At 38.3% G+C, this 21,911-nt stretch overlaps 1 pseudogene; it reads left to right on the forward strand.

Moving 5' to 3' along the window:
- Positions 1-8,574: 8,574 nt before the first annotated feature.
- Positions 8,575-8,919, forward strand: LOC102279851 (large ribosomal subunit protein eL31-like; annotated as a pseudogene).
- The last annotated feature ends 12,992 nt before the right edge of the window (positions 8,920-21,911 follow it).

Genomic DNA, 21,911 nt, shown 5'->3' on the forward strand with positions numbered 1-21,911 from the left:
AAATGCTGGGCTGGAAGAAGCGAAAGCTGGAATCAAGATTGCCAGGAAAAATATCAATAACCTCAGATATGCAGATGACACCACCCTTAAGGCAGAAAGTGAAGAGGAACTAAAGAGCCTCTTGTTGAAAGTGAAAGAGGATAGTGAAAAAGTTGGGTTAAAGCTCAACATTCAGAAAACTCATGGCAAATAGATGGGGAAACAGTGGAAACAGTGTCAGACTTTATTTTTGGGGGCTCCAAAATCACTGCAGATGGTGATTGCAGCCATGAAATTAAAAGATGCTTACTCCTTGGAAGGAAAGTTATGACCAACCTAGATAACATTTTCAAAAGCAGAGACATTACTTTGCCAACAAAGGTCCGTCTAATCAAGGCTATGGTTTCTCCAGTGGCCATGTATGGATGTGAGAGTTGGACTGTGAAGAAAGCTGAGTACCAAAGAATTGATGCTTTTGAACTGTGGTGTTGAAGATTCTTGGGAGTGCCTTGGACTACAAGGAGATCCAACTAGTCCATTCTGAAGGAGATCAGTCCTGGGTATTCTTTGGAAGGACTGATGCTAAAGCTGAAACTGCAATACTCTGGCCACCTCATGGGAAGAGTTGACTCATTGGAAAAGACTCTCATGCTGGGAGGGATTGGGGGCAGCAGGAGAAGGGGACGACAGAGGATGAGATGGCTGGATGGCATCACCGACTCGATGCACATGAGTTTGAGTGAACTCCGGGAGTTGGTGATGGACAGAGAGGCCTGGCGTGCTGCGATTCATGGGGTCGCAAAGTGTTGGACACGACTGAGCAACAGAAGTGAACTGAACTGATCCTATCTCATCTCCTTGAATATAGGTTTAGCATATTTCTTAGTGTTTTGTATAGCTTCTTCATGGGCATGAAGGCAGATACGCATCTATTTCTTTGTGGATGATCTAGTTCACAAAACTCTAGGATGTTAGCAACAAAGTGTATTGAGGATCATCTAGTCCAATTCCATCAGTTGAAGATACTGAAGTCCAGACTAATTAATAATTTAAACAGATAATTGTTCTATGAGGTGAGTACTTATAATATCCCTTCAACAGATCAAGAGACTGGACAGGGAGAGGTGATAAAACTTGTCAGAATGGTAGAGCTCATCACTGGTAGAACTGTGCTTCCAACTTAGGTCATCGAGTTCCAGAGTTTATGCTTCAAGCTTCTGTACTACATTGCTACTACATTGAAATTTTGCCCACAATCACATACCAAATTAGAAGGAAAACTAGAATAATGTTTCATTTCTTCTTTCCCCAGATCTAGTGTTTATACTATGCAATACTATCTCCATTTATTGGAATAATTCTCTGTAGAAATTGAATAGACTTTTTTTTTTCCCCAAAGGCAGAAAAACCACATAGAACCAAACTTCTCTTTGCATAATAAAGCATACTTACACCAACTGGATTAACCACTAATACAATTGATCATCAGAGTACCACATAAATGATAGTCAATTTTTCTAATTTTTTTCTCTCCTGTATCTGAAGAATTATCTATTTGGTATATGCAAAGTTTAGAGAAATAAGCACATATCTAGAATGCCAAATTTTTAGATTAAATTTGACAAATACATTCATCCTTTGTGAGTATGAAGTAATTCAGTGTCACACAGATGATATATGCAGAACACTGACTTGAAGTGCTTTTATTTGCGCCTATTGAATAATAAAACTCAAAAACTCTTGATTTGTAAAATTTCCCTATTGTTAGATCCTTTGAAATCATTTTCTTAGGCATTTCTTAAAGTTTTCTTAGACCACTCAATCCTACAGCATTTTTTTCAATGAAAAAGCATGTTCCTAAGATCAAGAAACTTGACACAGGGTAAAATTTAACATCTAGGCTAATTATTTTTGCATAATATGCATTAATGTGTCTAATACACATGCTTTTGATAACTCAATTTGGGAAATACTGGTGGAGTACAGAACATGCATAGGAGAGGCAGATTATGGAATGAGAGGGACATCTTACAAGAACAGCAACGTAGCAGCTGACTTTTTTTTTTTTTTTTTTTCCCTCTACTCTTTAAAGGAAGCCAGCCCACTACACATCATCTGACGGGAGGCCCCCACCTCAACATTCTAGGGGACAAAGTACTGACAGGGAGGCAGCCCATCACGTTACACACCCCTGGGACCATCCTTAGATGACCTCCATAATTTGCCCAAATTCAAATGTACCCATCGCATCATGATACTTAATTCAAGCCCTAGTTCTCCTCACCCTTGATTTACAAAATGAGAGATACCCTTTATCAATGCAATCAGCCCACATCTCTCTCCTTCTTAGTGATCCACCACACATGTTGGTATTTGATTGGATTTTTCAAACTATTTTACTCTAATTATTTTATATGCTAATTATTTTTCCTCCAAGTCTTAAATACAAATCCTCTGCAAGTTTATAAAGAATGTTGGAACAGGATTGATAAAATATAGTACATGGCTGTTTATCACTTCAGCCCAATTCTAAGTAAAAAACAAATATTTAATATACATTATCCAAGCAAACCAAGTAGGAACGCTTACAAGATTGACTAACCATGTCATTTTAATAAGGAGAACTCCAGGCATTTTTCTTTTTAATAATGTCACCAGATTTTCTTAATGCATTGATCAAAAAGAATCATAAGCAGCAAGGTTGAAAATTGGGGGTATCACAGAAATTTAACCAGAAGGAGCCAAGTGACTTGAAATGGTAAATACATTTCTCTGATCATTTTTAAACTGCAAAAAAGGGCATGAAAAGAAACCCGGACATTCATTTACACTTGTTTTTCCTTTCTTGCTAACTAAAACATCATAAAATTAGTTTTAGGCACTTTCTCCTCTTTCTCACACCATCCCATGTCAATTTGTCATATTCCTAAATCTTTTTTTTTTTTTTAGTTTTGGTTAGGATTTGGATAGATATTGGTTGAAACCTTTTCATTCCTTTACATCTTTATATTTTGATCCTCATCTTTTACTTAAGTGACAAAGACAATCAAATTTGTTGAGGAATTGAACCAGTTTTCAAAGGACAGAAAAATTCTCCTTTTTCTATTTCCCCCTTTATGTGCGTTAGAAAATAAAGGTTTACTTAGAACAAACATTTCTAGGAGAAGCTTTACATAAAACAAGAATCTGCTGTTGATCCCTCAGAGAGACAGTTACTGCAGTGGTTTAATAAAAGGACTAAAAATTGTCTGGATTTGAATCTCCACCACAATGTCTTGAATAAATTATTCAACGTCTCTGAGCCCCAAGAAGCCTCCAAGAATTTGTTGTTGCTGTTTAGCTCTTTGCAATCCCAGGGACTGTAGCATGCCAGGCTCCTTTGTCCATGGAATTTCCCCGGCAAGCATACATTAATGGCTTGCGATTTCCTTCTTCAGGGGATCCTCCCAGATCAGGGATCAAAGCTGCATCTCTTGTGTCTCCTGCATTGGCAGGCAGATTCTTTATCACTGAGCCACCAGGGAGCCTCAAGGAGCCTACAAGTTTGGGGGCTATTAAAATTAGATTCCATACCACTTGCTCCATCCCCATAGTTATATAATCTCTCAAGTAGCAGGGATCTGAAAAAAAAAAACAATAGGGCATGAAAGAAAAGTTTATACTATTTTTAATAAACTCTTGCATAATCATGTCAGGCAAAGTTCTAAGCAGTTTACAGATGTCACTTCAGGTAATCCTTATAAAAATCTGTGATCTATATATCTTATTATTCACATTTTATAGATGAGGAGTTTTTGATTCAGATGGGGAAATGATGGGCCTGGGATTCAGCTTAGGCAACCTCACTACAGAGGATCTTTTGCTTTTTGTTGTTGCTGTTTAGTTGTTAAGTTGTGTCCTATTCTTTGGGATCCCATGGACTTTAGCCCACTAGGCTCCTCTGTCCATGGGATTCTCCAGGGAAGAATACTGGAATGGGTTGCCATTTCCTTCTCCAGGGGATCTTCCCAACCCAAGAATCAAATCCACATCTCCTGTTTGGCAGGCGGATTCTTTACCACTGAGCCACTGAGGAAGCCTCTTTGCTTCACCAATGGCCAAAGAAATTGAAAAAGGAACACTGACTTAAACAATTAAGTACATTTCCCTAACAACAAAAAAGATACAAAACTTTTAATATGCTAATATGCATTGGTGACTCTCAAAGAAATATATATGGTAATCAGGGTTTCCTGTAAAGTTTGACTGCAGAATTGAAAAAAAGTATCTTTTTTCAGGAATTCTTTTCATAAGAATTGTACTCCTGGAAAAAGTCTCTGAGGGAGAATGGAAAAATATAAATAAATATTTTAAATCATATAGATCTGTTTTCTGTAAAAGTGTTTCAGTAATGGATTAGAAAAGAAAATAACTATAAATGACTTAATTTCAGAGATGCTAAGTGACAATTTTAGGCAATTTATTCTGGAGGAAATAAAAAACTTTAAGATGAAGAATTCAAAAATTTTTTTTAAGTTTAAAGTTTAAAATACGAGTAGGAAAAGCATTTCTCTTAGTCTTGATGAGTGCAACTTTGAACATCTGTCTACTTGAACTTATTTAAGATTCCAGGGCACATTTTACAATTCTGAGCACTGTTACCCACTCTGAATAATTGATTCCCTCCCACCTAACTCCCTGTAGAATGTCAGTTGAAAGAGATATTTCCACCTTCTGTTGTAAACCATTACAGTTATTGTTCCTATTAGGCAATTGATCCATTAACTTTCAAAAGTGATGCATTTCAATACTGGATAAAATATTTGCTTTTATATAATCTCATTAAGATATCTCTGGAGGCTTCTGAATGATATAATCTACATGAATACTGATTTAGTAATTGCAAGTACTACTAAGGCTTAGCTGGGAAAACAATAGACAACACATCATTATAATTACAAACATGTTCATAATCCTTTAGCATTTACAAAGTGCCTTCTCAAATCTGATCCTCAATCTTTGTGAAATAGGAGAGGTATCAGTGTCCTCAATTTGTGGAGGAGAAATGTAAATTCCAGAAAATAAGGAAATTACCAGCATTCATACAAAGAGAAGTTAGTAAAACTTGGATTTTTTATTCTACATTTCTTACACAATGCGGCTTCATGATTACCCAAAGTATTAACATAAAATGGATAATAATCTTTCACATAGTTTATTTCTTTGTGTGCTTATTTTTAAATAAACAGATTGGGCTGAGTAGATGATTTTCAAATTTGCTGTCTAAAGTGGTGCGGTCCAGCACTTCTAACAGAGTTTGTATCTTTCTTTAAGTAAAATACATGTTTCTTCCCTGAATTCATATACCTGAATCCCTACTATAAAGTGAAGGAAGGAAGGAAAGAAGAAAATGAGGGAGGAAAGGAAGGAGGAAGGAAAGAAGGGTCATGCAGAGAACTATCCTTGTCTATAATGGGAAATGCATCACCTCTGTTGCCATTTCTTATTTCTTCTTCCCAGCCTGCCACCTTATCCTTCAAATCTCAGTATGGACCGTGGAACCCTCCCTCACATGAGTTTCATTCCTGGCTATGTGAACTTAGTTTATTAATTTTCAATTTTTATTTTATATTGGAGTATAGTTGATTTCCCTGGAGGAGGGCATGGCAATCCACGCCAGGATTCCCCATGCACAGAGGAGCCTGGCAGGCCACAGTCCATGGGGTCACAAAGAAGTCGGACATGGCTGAGCGACTAAGCACACAATTGATTTACCAGTTTGTGTTAGTTTCAGATATATGGTAAAGTGAATCAGTGATATATATACATATATCAACTATTTTTCAGATTCTTTCCCCACATAGGTTATTATAAAATATAGAGAAATTAGCCTTATAGCGCAGAATTTAGAGAAATCAATTTTACTATTCTTTGTCATGCTCATTGTCTTTGCATATGTGCAAAGAAGGCATTCTTGTGCCAAAGATATTTGTAGCTATTACTGAAATAGACTACACTTCAGGGAATTTAAAGGAAAGGGCACTTAATTAAGGCTTTGGGAATATACAAGCCATAATTCTTGAACTTGCTCTTGGTAAGCGGCTTGATTTTGTTGCCGTGGTAGACCATATGATATTTCCTCATTAAGTGTATTTTCCACAAGACACTTGGTTACCTTTTAGCAGATAATGAGCGTGGCAAGCAACACCTTCAGTTTTCATGGCCTAGATTAAGCATACTATGTTTTTATCGTGAATATCAATATAAAATGAAAATATCTAGTTGTGTCCAACAGGACAGGTAGTTATTCATAAATAAATAGATTCAAAAACAGAAAGTAGTCAGAGAAACAGTAAATAAGGGCCTTGCTTCTATTTCAAATGTTGATTTCTTGACATCACACTGTTTCTTCCTTATACTGAGTGTGCTTTCACTAAAGCATTTGTTTTGTTCAAACGTTGGTACCTAACTACCAGATGTGCACTTGCATCTTCCCACGTGGAGATGTAATAAACCTTAGACGAGTCACTGAAGCTCTACCTGCTTTGGTTCCCTTATTTCTTAGACTGTGATAATAGAAGTAATGCCTACACTAGAAAGGCTTAAGAAAGGTTTAGAAAGGTATGAAGAAGCAAACGAGTAAATGCATGCAAAGTGCCATGGTGATTAGTATATGTGTTCAGGCTTACCAGGTGGCACAGTTGGTAAGGAATCAGCCTGCCAGTGCAGGAGATACAAGAGACACAGTTTCATACCTGGGTCAGGAAGATACCCTGAAGAAGGAAATTGCGACTCACTCCAGTATCCAATTAATAAATGTTAAGTTTTCATTAATATAGGCCCAGCTTAGCTTAGTACATTAATGGAAGTACTACCAAGGGAGGCTTAAGAAACAAATATTAAGATCCCATAATTGTCAGTGAGTCTTGGGTTCCCATTTCCTTAAAGCACATCTTCTTACAGTGTATATATTTTCATCAAGAAAAGAAACATTAGGGAATTCCCTAGTGATCCAGTGGTTAGGACTCTGTGCTTTCACTGCCAAGGGCCCTGATTCAGTCCCTGGTAGGGGAACTAAGATCCTGCAAGCCTCACAGTGTGGCCAAGAAAAGAAACAAGAAAAGAGACAATATCAGCCTAAATGGGGAAATATTTCTGAAATATATTGTAGTCTTATTCCTCAGACCATTTCATATAAACAGTAAAGAAAAGAGGTGCTTAGTGAACCTTAGTGAGTCAGGGGGAAGTAAGGGAAAGGAGTAGTTACAGAGTTTGAGATGGACATGTACACACTGCTACATTTAAAATGGATAACCAATTAGAACCTACTGTACAGCACAGGGGGCTTCCTAGTGGCTCAGCAGTAAAGAATCTGCCTGCATTGCAGGAGCCTCAGGAGATGCGGGTTTGATCACTGGATCAGGTAGATCTCCTGGAGAAGGGAATGACAACCCGCTCCAGTATTCTTGCCTGGAGAATCCCATGGACAGAGAAGGCTGCTGGGCTACAGTCCATAGGGTCACACAGAGTCAGACACAACTAATGTGACTTAGTATGCATGCATGCACATATAGCACAGGGGACTCTTCTCAGTGTCTTATGGCAAACTGGATGGGAGTGGAGTTTGGGGGAGAATGGATACCTGTATTATGTATGGCTGAATCCCTTCACTATTCACCTGAAAATATCACCACATTGTTAATCAGCTAAAAATATAAAATATAAAATAAAATAATATAAAATATAAAATAAAATAAAACGTTTTTTTTAATAGTTAAGAATAAAAAGACAGTGGCAAAAAGAAGAAAAGAGGTGTGTAGAAAAGTCTAACTCAACGTATCAAAATATGTATTGATCAAAGAACTTACAAAGAATAACAGTGATCAGAAAGTATAACAAGTTATCCAATTGGGAAGCAGAGAAAGCTTTAGCAACATGGAAACTGGTGCACAAAATCCAGGGTGGGCTGCCTGGTCCAGGGGAAATTTAGGGAAAACTTTATAAAGAAAGTAAAATTTAAGGTAGGACCTACAAATGTATAGTAAAGAACTAGACAAAGAGTACAGTGGGAGTGAAACCTACAGGTAGATGTGAGAGTGATATTTCAGGCAGAAAATAATATATGTGAAGACTTGGAGGTAAGATTGTATGGAATTTGGGGAGAACTCAGTGAATTTCAATCTTATTGAAATGGAGAGATGTATATGGAGTGATATTGTTGAAGTGAGTTGAAGTTGGAATGAGAGCTAAACTGGGAAAAAATAAATGGGCTCCAACAAAGGACGTACATTAACAGTTTGGACAATATCCTAAGGGCAATGATCTAATTTGTATTTTCTAAAGAGGGAAGACTGAAAACAGGGAACAGACAGGAATGAATTACAAAAAGATCAGGTAAGAGCTGGAAGCGATAATCCAGAAAAGGGATGAGGATGGGATGAAAGAGCAATGGATAGTGATGCTAGGAATGAAGGGAAATAAATTTGATTGTATTTGGAAGTATGGAAGGCTAGAAGGTTGTGATCATCTCTGTGATTCTGTCTATATGATATCAGGAGTAGAGAAGACCCTCCCACAATCCCTTGCACTCTTCCTTTCCAGCCCTGACCTGGCAGGATGGCTCCCACAGCTAGAAGTGGTGACAAGAATGGTCAGTCTGCCATCAATGAAGTGTTGACCAGAGAATACACTATCAACATTCACAAATCATTGAGTGGGCTTCAAGAAGTGTGCTCCTCAGGCACTCAAAGAAATCTGGAAATTTGCCATGAAAGAGATTGGAACCCCAGATCTAAGCATTGACCCCAGGCTCCACAAAGCTGTCTGGGCTAAAGGAATAAGGAATGTCCCATACCATATCCATGCAAGGTTGTCTGAAGATGAAGATGAAGAATTACCAAACAAGCTCTATTCATTGGTTACCTACTCATCACCATTTTTCAAAATCTACAGTTAATGTAAATTAGAACTAACTGCTGATTGTCCAATAAAGTTATAAGAACCAAAAAAGGAGAAAAAAAAAAAAAAAAAAAGAAGCAAAGATCTAAGGCATAAGCTTCAATATGGTGTTATGGGAGTAAAGGGCTGAACTGGAATGGGGCAAATACTGAGTATAGATGAAAATGTCAAGAAATTGAGGATCAGGATATGGGTAAAACAGAAGTCACTCCAAATAGCAGAAGAGATCAGTGAGAAATGAAAGATTGTCAGTTAAGTGCTATTTGTTTTTTGTTTTGTTTTTTCAAATTAATGCAGAAAGAGTTAAACATCAGTGGCTAAAACAAAGAAAAAGGAAAGGTTATATAGTTTTATACCATGAGCCTCAAAAGCATGTAGAATTCTAAACATTCTTAGAGGTTGTGGTATGAATATGAGAGAGTATGAAGCAAGGAGGACACCTAGTGTATCTTTCCAATTCTGGGGAAAGGAAGAAATAAAACCACGAGGCTACTTCACATGGGGCTTCCCAGGTGGCTCAGTGATAAGAGTCTGCCTGCCAATGTGGGAGATCCCTGGGTTCCATCGCTGGGTCAGGAAGATGCCTGGAGAAGGGAATAACAATCCACTCCAATATTCTTACCTGGAAAATCCCATGGACAGAGGAACCCGGTAGTCTACAGTGCAGGGGATCACAGAGTCAGTCGCAACTGAATATGCATGCAATTTACATGCAGAGGTTGAAAATTAGCTCTCATGTGCTCATAGTTTGTTCAGAGCACCCATTTCCCCATAACACCCCAGCCAATGTAGACAAGCTCATTCTTACAACTCTTTTTATCCATTACTTTGGAGATGAAGGGAATAAAAGAACTGAAGGGAAGTTTGTTGCAAATGGGTCTCCAGATAGTTTAGTGGGAAGGTAGAGAGGATCAACTCCTTGCCTTACTGTTTGCTAGCTTTCAATTTCAGATATTCTTGAACCTTGTATTAAACATTGCTGCTGCTAAGTCACTTCAGTTGTGTCCGACTCTGTGCGACCCCATAGAGGGCAGCCCACCAGGCTCCCCCATCCCTGGGATTCTCCAGGCAAGAACACTGGAGTGGCTTGCCATTACCTTCTCCAATGCATGAAAGTGAAAAGTGAAAGTGAAGTCGCTCAGTGGTATCTGACTCTTCGTGACCCCATGGACTGCAGCCTACCAGGCTCCTCCATCCATGGGATTTTCCAGGCAAGAGTACTGAAGTGCAGTACCATTGCCTTCTCCATGTGTTAAACATTAACCTTAGTCAGACACTGTATAACCCAAGGTTAATTCTGCTGCATGACTCCTGGCATCTCGTTCTACTTCTAGTATTGTACTTTGTTGTTCTGTTCAGTCGCTAAGTCATGTCCGACTCTTTGTGACTCCATGAACTGCAGCACACCAGGCTCCCCTGTCCTTCACTATCTCTGAGTTTGCTCAAATTCATGTCCATTGAGGCGGTGATGATATCTAACCATCTCATCCTCTGCCCTTTTTACTCCCCCTCCAGAGGCCCCTCGTCCTGTGCCTCTGTGTAACTGATTTCATCATTTCATGCAACAGTCCTCTAACTTCCTTACTTCTTGTTTTGAGTTCAGGGTAGATTCTGTATATAAGAAAGACTTTGTATAGAGTTTTATGACTTTATTTTAAATCTAACTTTCTGAAGTTCAGTTCAGTTCAGTTCAGTCGCTCAGTTGTGTCCAACTCTTTGCCACCCCGTGAATCGCAGCACGCCAGGCCTCCCTGTCCATCATCAACTCCTGGAGTTCACTCAGACTCACATCCATCGAGTCAGTGATGCCATCCGGCCATCTCATCCTCTGTCGTCCCCTTCTCCTGCCCCTAATCCCTTCGAGCATCAGAGTCTTTTCCAATGAGTCAACTCTTCGCATGAGGTGGCCAAAGTATTGCAGTTTCAGCTTTAGCATCATTCCTTCCAAAGAAATCCCAGGGCTGATCTCCTTCAGAATGGACTGGTTGGATCTCCTTGCAGTCCAAGAGACTCTCAAGAGTCTTCTCCAACACCACAGTTCAAAAGCATCAATTCTTTAGTGCTCAGCTTTCTTCACAGTCCAACTCTCACATCCATACATGACCACAGGAAAAACCATAGCCTTGACTAGACGGACCTTTGTTGGCAAAGTAATGTCTCTGCTTTTGAATATGCTATCTAGGTTGGACATAACTTTCCTTCCAAAATCCCTTGTCAGGTACTTAGGTTCAGTTAGCAAATTTTATTCAACTTTTAAATCTAAGAAAACAATAATCTTTAAAGGGCCTTTGAATACTACTTTAAATATTTTAAATAGAATTTATAAATAAGATATAATTTAGATTCATTTTAAACATTTCAATTTTCTGAGAAAAAAATCTCAAGTACTAGAGATTTTTATAAATCCCAGAAACTAATTTATAAATATGATAGAATTTATATAAATGTTCATAACATACTGTACATAAACAGCAAGATTTCAACTTACATCAGCATTCCAAATCAATTACTCAATAACATTTTAAATTGGATTTACGAAGCTGTCACTCAATGATGCCAAATTCTATTAAATTTCACATATACAGAAAGAAATGTATAGATTCTATCCAAAGATAAAAATATCTTCATTTGCTTTTCTCAAAATCTCTCTTTACTTTATTCTAATTGCCCCTAGAGCTGAAGGATGCATAAACACACTAAGAAATATATGTGATGGAAGCAACATATGGCCAGAAATTTTGGCTGGTCATGATCTCTGGACTTCAGAAATCCTGTTCAATTCTCACCACTTGAAACGAAGTCAAATATTATCTCAAGTATTTTTGAGTTTTGTCTATTATTATTTTTCCTGAGTGAGCTCTTGACAGCAACCCTGATCAGACAGAGTAGACACTATCTGGAGCTGCTATGACCATACAGTCCTGACTCCTTGTTACATGCATATAATCACCTGACCCTTTTCTGTACTCATGGAAGTCTGTAGCTTCCACCATGAGTGATAATTAAGATTGGATCTTGCACTTATGTGAGGTATAGGCAAACCTTTTCAACAAATACTAAAGATATGTGTGCTTAATAAGAATAATACAAATAAAATATCTTTCTGGCTACTGCTAAAGAGTGTTGAGCTCAATGGAATCCTGCCCTTGTTCCATTTTTCTTATTTTCAGAACAGTACAACTCAGGAATATTAACATTTAACTCACTCATTTCCATAGCCAAAACTATGTATGGTCAGTAAGTTGCTAACTTACAGATAGTTTTTTTTTTTTTTTTTTTCCATCCAGACCTCTTTTCTTAGACCCTGGCCCTCTAATGAACTAAATAGTCAATATTTCCACTTGGATGTCTTTTAGTACCTCAAATAAAATTTATCCCAAACGGAACTCATTACCCTTATCTTTATCTTGCCTCTTCTAGGGTTCCCAATTCAATAAATGTGATTACTATTCCCCAAATTGCTCAAGACATAAACCTAATAGCAATGCATGACAGATCCTTTCCCTCAACTTACATATAATCGATCACTTGTCAATACTACTCCTTAAGCATGTTTAAAGCTTCAGTTTTCTCTCTATTCCTATTTAAAGTGATATCTCAGCCTCAACTCTTGCTTCCTTCAAATTACACCTCTCACAGTATTAAATACTCTTTTTAAAAGGTGAAGTTGATTAAAATAGCCCCAAGCTGGATTGCAAAAATTTTCCCCTGCCACTGAAAGTTAGAATCTACTTTTCTATCCTTTGAATTTGAGTTGGTTATATTGTTTACTCTGGCCAATGGAAGGTCTTACACTTTGGAGCCTGCTTCTCATAGGTCTTGCAGGACTTCCAGCATCATGCGAGAAAGCTCAGTTTAGTCTTCCGGGCTTAGGTTTTCCCTGGTGACTTTGACAGTAAGGAATCCACCTGCTTTGCAGGGTCCAGAGTTTGATCTCTGGGTCAGGGAGATACCCTGGAGAAGGGAATGGCTACCCACTCCAGTATTCTGGCCTGGAGAATTCCCTGGACAGAGGAGCCTGATGGGCTACAGTCCATTGGGTGGCAGAGAGTCGGACATGACTGAGTGACTATCACACACACAGTCTGCTGGAAGGTGAAGGGATATTTGAAGTAGAGACCAGCCATACCAGTGAAAACCTTCTTCAGCCACCAGCCTCTACCCAACACAGCAGCTAAGTGAAGATGTATGGTTAACACCAGCTGCTGCTGCTGCTAAGTCGCTTCAGTTGTGACCCCATAGACAGCACACTAACTAAGACCAGGAAAAAAGCTACCTGACTGAGACCAGCCCAAATTGTCAACCCACAGAGCTGTGAGCTAATTAAACAATTGTTGTTAGAAACCACTAAGTTGTGGAATGGCTTCTCATTAAAAGTTTAACGATACAAATTCTTTGATTAAAATATATCAGTCACTTCCCATTTATCCTTTAAAATTCATTGAAAACTTTTTCAAGAAGAGGAGATAGAGTAGAGATCTCTCTACTCTCAAGAAAAAAAGGCTGAAAAATCCCCAAATTTGACAATAGGCATAAGCCTAAAGATTCAAGAAGCTGCTGCTTCTGCTGCTGCTTCTAAGTTGCTTCAGTCATGCCTGACTCTGTGTGACCCCATTTACAGCAGCCCACCAGGCTCCCCCGTCCCTGGGATTCTCCAGGCAAGAACACTGGAGTGGGTTGCCATTTCCTTCTCCAACGCATGAAAGTGAAAAGTGAAAATGAGGTCGCTCAGTTGTGTCCGACTCTTAGCGACCCCATGGACTGCAGCCTACCAGGCTCCTCCGTCCATGGGATTTTCCAGGCAAGAGTACTGGAGTGGGGTGCCATTCATTGCCTTCTCCATCAAGAAGCTGAGCAAACTCCAAATGGGATAAAATCCAAGGAATTCTGTACTATGAAACATCATAGTCAAACTTACTTAAGAAAAGGAAAGTCTTGGAAGCAGTGAAAAAGAAATGACATGTTACCTATAGAAAGAACATTATTGATGATAGAGGACTTTTCATCAGGAAACACATAAGCCAGAAGGAAGTGGCCTAACATTTTTCAGACCTGAAAAAGAATTGGCAGCCAAGGGTACTACACCTAGTGAGCATATCCTCCAGGAGTGAGGGGAAAAAAATCAAAATATTCTTAGATGAAGGTAAATTAAAAAAACCTTTAACCAGCAGCACTTTACCCTAAAAGAATGGATAGAGAAAACTGTCTAAACAGAAAAGAAATAAGTGAAGGGATTTTAAAACATCAAAGGGAAAAAAAACATAACATAGTAAGCAAAAATATGGAATAGTACAAAAGATTATTCTCGCCTGAGTCTTCTAGATTATTTTTTTAACTAATTTATTTTAGTTGGAGGATAATTACCTTAATTACAAATAATATGTGGCTTATGCCATACATCAACATAAATAAATTGTGTTTTAAGAGTGGCAAAAAAATTTTAAATGCTTTTTGTTATGATACTAGAAGTATATAGAGGAAAAGTTTATATTTAATAAATATTTATCAAATATAAACACATACATGAACATAACATTAATTACATTAAATATTATTATAAATAATACAAATTAGGGTGGTCAGGAGACAGAGGGAGATGAGGTTTGTAGATTTTATTTGAAATGGTAAAATCATAGCACCATTGGACTATAAGTTATGTGCATAAAATGTAATGCCTACAGCAAGCACTAAGAAAGCTATACAAAGAGAAACAGTCAAAAATGCTTAGATAAATCAAAATAGTATTCTAAAATATGTTCATGGAAACCACAGGAGGCAGGAAAATTAAAACAGAAACAAAGAGAACCGTTCAACAAATGGCACTGGAATAATTAGACATTTACAGACAGGAAAAAATAAACCTTGATATAGTCTCTTACATGATATAAAAATCAACTCAATATGGATCATGCACTTAAATGGAACACGTGAAACTATTAACCTTTAAAATAAGAGTGAAAAATCAGTACCTATGGCTAGGCAATTAGACTTGATACTAAAATCATGATCCATAAAAGGAAAAATTAGTTAGACCTAATCAAAAATTTTAAATGTTTTGCTCTGTGAAAGACCTTTTAAGAATTGAAAAGCCAATATATAGACTGGGAGGGAAAATAATGCAAACCACAAGTATTGAGCATACAGAAAACTCTCAAGACACACATTAAAATAAACAAACAATTTGAAATGGACAAAAGACACAAGCAGATATTCCAAATACAGATTGCAAATAGGTACATTAAAATGTTTCAACATCATCAGCCACTTGGAAAATGCAAATTATAACCACAATGAGTTATCTCTTCCTATCTATCAGAAGGGCTAAAATAAAAATGAGTGATAATGTCAAATGTTGGAGAAGATGTAGATAAACTGAATCACTCATATGTTATTGAAAGGAATTTTAAATACTATTGGTTGTATCACTCTGTAAAGTGATAAGGCAGTCCCAAAACATTCACTGTAATATTTCCATACCAAGGAAAATTATTTGGCCATAAAAAAGGAATAAAATATTGATACATGCAAAAACCTGCATGAATCTCCAGAAAATCATGCAGAACATGAAAAGTCAATCACCAAAACTATACGCTGTATGATTCCATTTATATAGTATTTTTGAAATGCCAACATTTTAAACTGAGACCAGATTAGTAGTTGCAAGAGATTAATAGTCCTCAGCCCCCCATGACTCAAACAGTAAAGAATCTACCTGCAAGGAGGGAGACGCAGGTTCTGTTCCTGGACCAGAAAGATTCCCTGAAGCAGGGAATGGCAACCCACTCCAGTATTCTTGCTTAGAGATTTCCATGGACAGAGGAGCTTGATGGGCTATAGTTGATGGGATTATGGGGAGTGGAGCAAGAAGGAAGTAGACATGGTTAAAGAAGGCAAACTGACGAATCCTTGTGATGGAAATGCTCTGTATCTTCACTGTGCCAAGTCCATATCCTGGCTATGTAATACGGTTACTTCAGATGTTACCGCTGAAGAAAATTGGGCAAAGGATACATGGAATCTCTGTATTATTTCTTACAAGTGCATATGAATCTGTAATTAGCTCAAAACAAAAAGCTACCTTTGAAAAAAATCCTTAGGAAAGCCTAATTCCATGAGATTCTCCCATTATAACCTTATGTGTAATACTGAATTTAAACTTCCTAGCATTTTGCACACTGAAGCTATGTTTCACTTTAATAATTAAGGTTTTCCACCATGGCGAGTGAGATGTATGGAAGTAGCAGCTATATCTACAATGTTTGCCACTGTACTTTCAGTTTTATGCCTGGTCCATAGAAGATCCTAAATAAATATCTATTCTTTGGTTATCAATTGCCATTTCATCAATTCATTAAGACATTTATTTCATTGTCTTACTCCTCTACTCAAAATAATGGTCAGACTCTTAAGTAATCCACTGCAACAGAAACCTTTCTCTTTCAGCTGCCTAACAGACAACCCTCCTCTGATTGTGCCCCCAAACACAATTTGAACTTTGTGCCTTTTGCACAAGTTTTTTTTTTTTTTCCCCTGCACTTTCTGAAATGATCATAAACCACCTATCTATTTATGCAAATCCTCCAATCCTTTAAGGCTCAGAACAAATCCCACCTCATCCACAAGACCAGCTTCCATTGATCTCTTCCTCAGAGAATTCTGCTACATTATAATGTGAGTTAACATTAGGTGATTTTATCCCCTGCTTTCCTGGTTTACCAGCTGTCTGTCCATGACAACTATGGAGTGCATATGAATGACTAGGGAGTTCATTCATGTCTGATGATCATGACACATTATCTCAAACAGCTAAATATTAAGAAAGTCTTATTTCTGGTTCAGGGCTTTCCCAGTCTACAAGTTTAAAGTAAGTTAGAACTGTTTTGTTATTTTTTAATTTAATTTTTTATTGAAGTATATCTAATTTATGATGTTTCAGGTCTACAGCTAAGTGATTCATATATATATTATTCTTTTTGAGATTCCTTTCTATTATAGGTTGAATGTAGTTCTCTATACTAAAGAGTAGGTTCTTGTTGTTTATTTTGTTAAAAAAAAAAACTTATTTACTTTTGGCTCTGCTGGTTCTTCATTGTTGCATGGGTTTTTTTCTAGTTGTGGCAAGCAGGGGTTACTCTTTAGTTGCAGTGTGTGGGCTTTGCTTATTGTAGAGTCCAGGCTCCAGGGGCGCAGACTTCAGTAGCTGTGACACATGGCTCGGCAGTTGCAGTTCCTGGGCTCTAGAACAAGGGTTCGATAGTTGTGGTCCAAGGGCCTAGTTGTTCCCAGCATGTGGGATCTTCCTAGACTGGGGATCAAACCCAGGTCTCCTGCATTGGCAGGCAGATTCCTACCACTGAGCCACCAGGGAAACCCCTGTTTATCTATCTTCTACGTGGTAGTATGTATCTGCTAATGTCAAACTTCTAATTTATCCCTCACTTCCCTCTTTCCCATTTGGTAACCGTAAGTTTTTATATATATAATCTATCTATTATTGAAGCAAAGCTGTTTTTGAAGCCTCTACCTCTAGAAGATATGAAGAGGTGTTAGCAGGGAATGGATGGCAGAGCTTTAGAGAACAGCCTCTGGAGAGCCTTAGACTTGGGTAATTTATCTTTTCTTCCTCATTTGTGCAGGGTATGGGTAGAAGAATGCTTAATATATTACCCAGTAAAAATTTGTGACACTGAGAGAATCTCCCTTGCAGTTTGGGGATGGTTTCTGAGAAAAGGGCATGGTCCCAGTTTATAATCTCTATCTTGATATATGCATGACTTATAGTGATGCCAGGGCTCAGGAGAAGTAATATACAACACTCCCCAGGTAGCATGATGTATTAGTTATCTATGCACTTTGAGAAACGACTCTGAAACTTAGCACTTTTAACACATACATTATCATAGTTTCTATAGTTCAAATACCCAGGCATGGCCTAGGTGTGTACCTCTGGATCAAAGCCTCTCATGAGGTGGCAGTCAAGTTGTCTCTACTAAAATCTGTGATCACTACTGGGTTTGGTCCATTTCCAAGCTTGCTCGTGTGTCCTCTGTTCATTGTGAACTCTTGGATTGAAGGAAATCCCTGCAGATCCTACACCCTTCACTGACTGTGGACTTGAGCTCTCTCTCAGTGCCTAGACACATGGACATGCCCACAGGACCTATCACTGCACCTGATTCCCCAGAGTAAGCAGTCTAAACAGGAGAGAAAGAGACAGAATGAGAGGGAGAGAGAGAGAATAGCCCTCCCCCCACTATTCTTAAAAACTGTCCATCCTATGGGAATCCTAGTTGGAAATGGTATTGACTCCAAGATTTCTAATAAGCTCCCTGAAGACAGTGCATCATAGCTGACAGCTGAACCAGTTTGCTACTCACACAAAAGAGACCAGGGAATAAAGAGAATGTGGCATTTCACAGAGACTTCCCCACCCTGGAGAGCTACAGCAGCTGCCCAGCTGAAAGTTTAAGAACCCTGAAATGTTCCATAAGATATTCCGCATCATTTGCCATCAACACCAGAGACAATACAGGGATACGTGAAGACATCAGATGCCCGAAGCCACAGAGAAATGGCAATGAATAAACCACACACCTTTGCAGTCTCTCAACCACAACAGCAGATGACCCATCCTTCCTGTTTTCCTTGTGACATACAAAAAAAAAAAAAAAAAACAGAAAGAAAGAAAAAAAGGAAGCATGGAGAACTGGGGAGGAAACTCAGAAAGAAAACTTGAAATTGTAACAATGACTGAAAGAGACTACTTGAATTTGATTATTTCCTGGGAGAATCTGCTCTTTGATTACCCAGGCTAGAATAAAAGTTATTGGTTTGGATTGAACTTGTTAGTTTGGCCTAAAAATAATTTGCCTTCTGCTGAGCAGGGAAGGGGGCATGAAAGAATTGAGCTTATCAAAATAAAGTATGCTACTGATCTTTCAAATTAACTGGAGTCACAACTCAGTCGTAGTATACCACTCTGGCACTTAATCATTGCACTGTAGTTTAACTTAATGAATTACCTGTATATATCTTATCCCCAGGTTGAACTTATAGAGATTGGGGGCCCAAAATAATTTTATATGCTTTCTCCCTCCTCTTTGTGGCATGATATATACATACATATTATGGTCTAGTAAAGGTTATGATCAGAAGTATGTAAAAATGTGTTTGTTTAAATACTAACATAAATTAGTTGACATCTTCCTCCATTCTCTCTACTTGGGAATGGGTTGTCTCTCTGTGACAGCAATAAAGGCCATGGGGATCCATTCAGGCAAAAAATTGCCACATTTACAAGTAACTTAATGGCAACCCACTCCAGTGTTCTTGTCTGGAGAATCCCAGGGACGAGGGAGCCTGGTGGGTTGCCGTCTATGGGATCGCACAGAGTCGGACTGTGCGACTGAAGTGACTTAGCAGCCGCAGCCAAGTCATGAAAACTATTGGATGATTATATCCTACCAGTTTTAGTCTAGAAATTGTTTATTAAATATCTATCATTATAAAACAAATTACTCCCAAACTTAGAAGCTTAAAGCAGTATTTATTGTTTTAAGTACTGTTTTATTTTATTTTTATTTTTTTTTTTTTTTAATTTTATTTTATTTTTAAACTTACAATATTGTATTGGTTCTGCCATTTATCGAAATGAATCTGCCACAGGTATACACGTGTTCCCCATCCTGAACCCTCCTCCCTCCTCCGTCCCCATACCATCCCTCTGGGTCGTCCCAGTGCACCAGCCCCAAGCATCCAGTATCGTGCATCGAATCTGGACTGGCGACTCATTTCATATATGATATTATACATATTTCAATGCCATTCTCCCAAATCATCTCACCCTCTCCCTCTCCCACAGAGTCCAAAAGACTGTTCTATACATCAGTGTCTCTTTTGCTGTCTCCTATACAGGGTTATTGTTACCATCTTTCTAAATTCCATATATATGCGTTAGTATACTGTATTGGTGTTTTTCTTTCTGGCTTACTTCACTCTGTATAATAGGCTCCAGTTTCATCCACCTCACTGAACTGATTCAAATGTATTCTTTTTAATGGCTGAGTAATACTCCATTGTGTATATGTACCACAGCTTTCTTATCCATTCATCTGCTGATGGACATCTAGGTTGCTTCCATGTCCTGGCTATTATAAACAGTGCTGTGATCAACATTGAGGTACACATGTCTCTTTCCCTTCTGGTTTCCTCAGTGTGTATGCCCAGCAGTGGGATTGCTGGATCATAAGGCAGTTCTATTTCCAGTTTTTTAAGGAATCTCCACACTGTTCTCCATAGTGGCTGAACTAGTTTGCATTCCCACCAACAGTGTAAGAGGGTTCCTTTTTCTCCACACCCTCTCCAGCATTTATTGCTTGTAGACTTTTGGATCGCAGCCATTCTGAGTACTGCTTTAAGTAAATAAATGTGTATTATTGTACCGCATCTGTGGGTCAGAGCTCAGGAGGTAGCTTAGCTGACTGCCTCTAGCTCCAGATTTCTCATGAGGTTACAGTTGAGCTATCAGTCAGAGCTGTGGGTTCAGATGAAGGCTCATTTAGAGATGGAGGTATTTGCTTTCCATTTCACTCTGTGGTTATTGATGGGTCTCAGCCCCTCACCACAGGACTGCCTCACAGCACAGCAAATAGATACCCCCAGGTTAAGTGACCTGAGAGAGGGATTTAGACAGCATGCCCAGACAGTGGCCATAGCAGTTTTATAACCATATCTCAGAAGTGGCATCCACGACACATTCTGCCATGTTCTATTTACTGTTGTTGCTGTTCAGTTGCTAAGTCATATCCGACCCTTTGTGACCTCATGGACTGTAGATCACCAGAATCCTCTGTCCTCCACTATCTCACAGAATTTGCTCAAACTTGTGCCCACTGAGTCGGTGATGTTATCTAACCATCTCATTCTCTTCTGCCCTTCTGCTCTTGCCTTCAATCTTTCCCAGCATCAGGGTCTTTTTATGAGTCCGCTCTTCTCATCAAGTGGCCAAGGTACGGGAGCTTCAGCATCAGTCTTTCCAATGAATACTCCGGGTTGATTTGCTTTAGAATTGACTGCTTCCATCTTCTGGTAATCCAAGGGCTTCTCAAGAGTCTTCTCCAGCACCATCGTTTGAAAGCATCAGTTTTTTGGTGCTCAACCTTCTTTATGGCCCAACTCTCACTACTAAGTTAATAAGTTAATATATGTGACTACTAAGTTAATAAATCCATCCCACATCCAAGGGGAGGAAATTCCACAAAGACATGACTATCAGGAGGTAGGTAGTATTGGAAACAACCTTAAAAGTTTTTGATCACAAATTTCTTCCAGGAAGTGACACCCAGAGTGCAATGAGTTAGAAAAATTTAATTGATTATTATTTGATTTGACTCTGATGACAAACACACTCCTGGGAGAAAGAACCGGCTAATACTATAACCAGGTAACTCTTAGTGATTTTCTTTGTGATCTCACACTTTGTATGTATTCAACTTGAATCCCTTTGGTGTTTTTCTCTGAGGATGAACTTCTAATATCAGACACTGTGTCATCCTTATATATGTTCACATTTGCCTATGGTTTTTCTTATTATAATCATATTAATAAAAACAAGAATGAAAAACACTGAATGTAAGTGTCCTGTGGACCACATGCCCTTCTAAGCACTTTATATTTTCAACTGCTCTTCACCATGGCCCCATGAAAGATGTATATGTGTTTGCCAAAAAAGAAAAGTGAGGTACAGAAATGTTAAGGATCTTCTTCAAAATCATAAAATTATTAAGTTTTGGAGCTTGTTTAGGGAACCAGGAAGATGCTCTTCAGCTAAGGCAGAAGGGAACTCTCCATTTGAGATGAAATGAAACTGTAGCTTGAGCTCAGCCATTCTGTTCTGGTTGGTTAAATTTAAATTGCATCCTTGGCTGACTTCTATTCTTTGGCCACAAGAGCAAAATTATTCAACAACATTCTCATCATCTCTCCTATTATCTGAA

Source organism: Bos mutus, chromosome 24 (genome assembly GCF_027580195.1).
Source record: "Bos mutus isolate GX-2022 chromosome 24, NWIPB_WYAK_1.1, whole genome shotgun sequence".
Classification (NCBI taxonomy): domain Eukaryota; kingdom Metazoa; phylum Chordata; class Mammalia; order Artiodactyla; family Bovidae; genus Bos; species Bos mutus.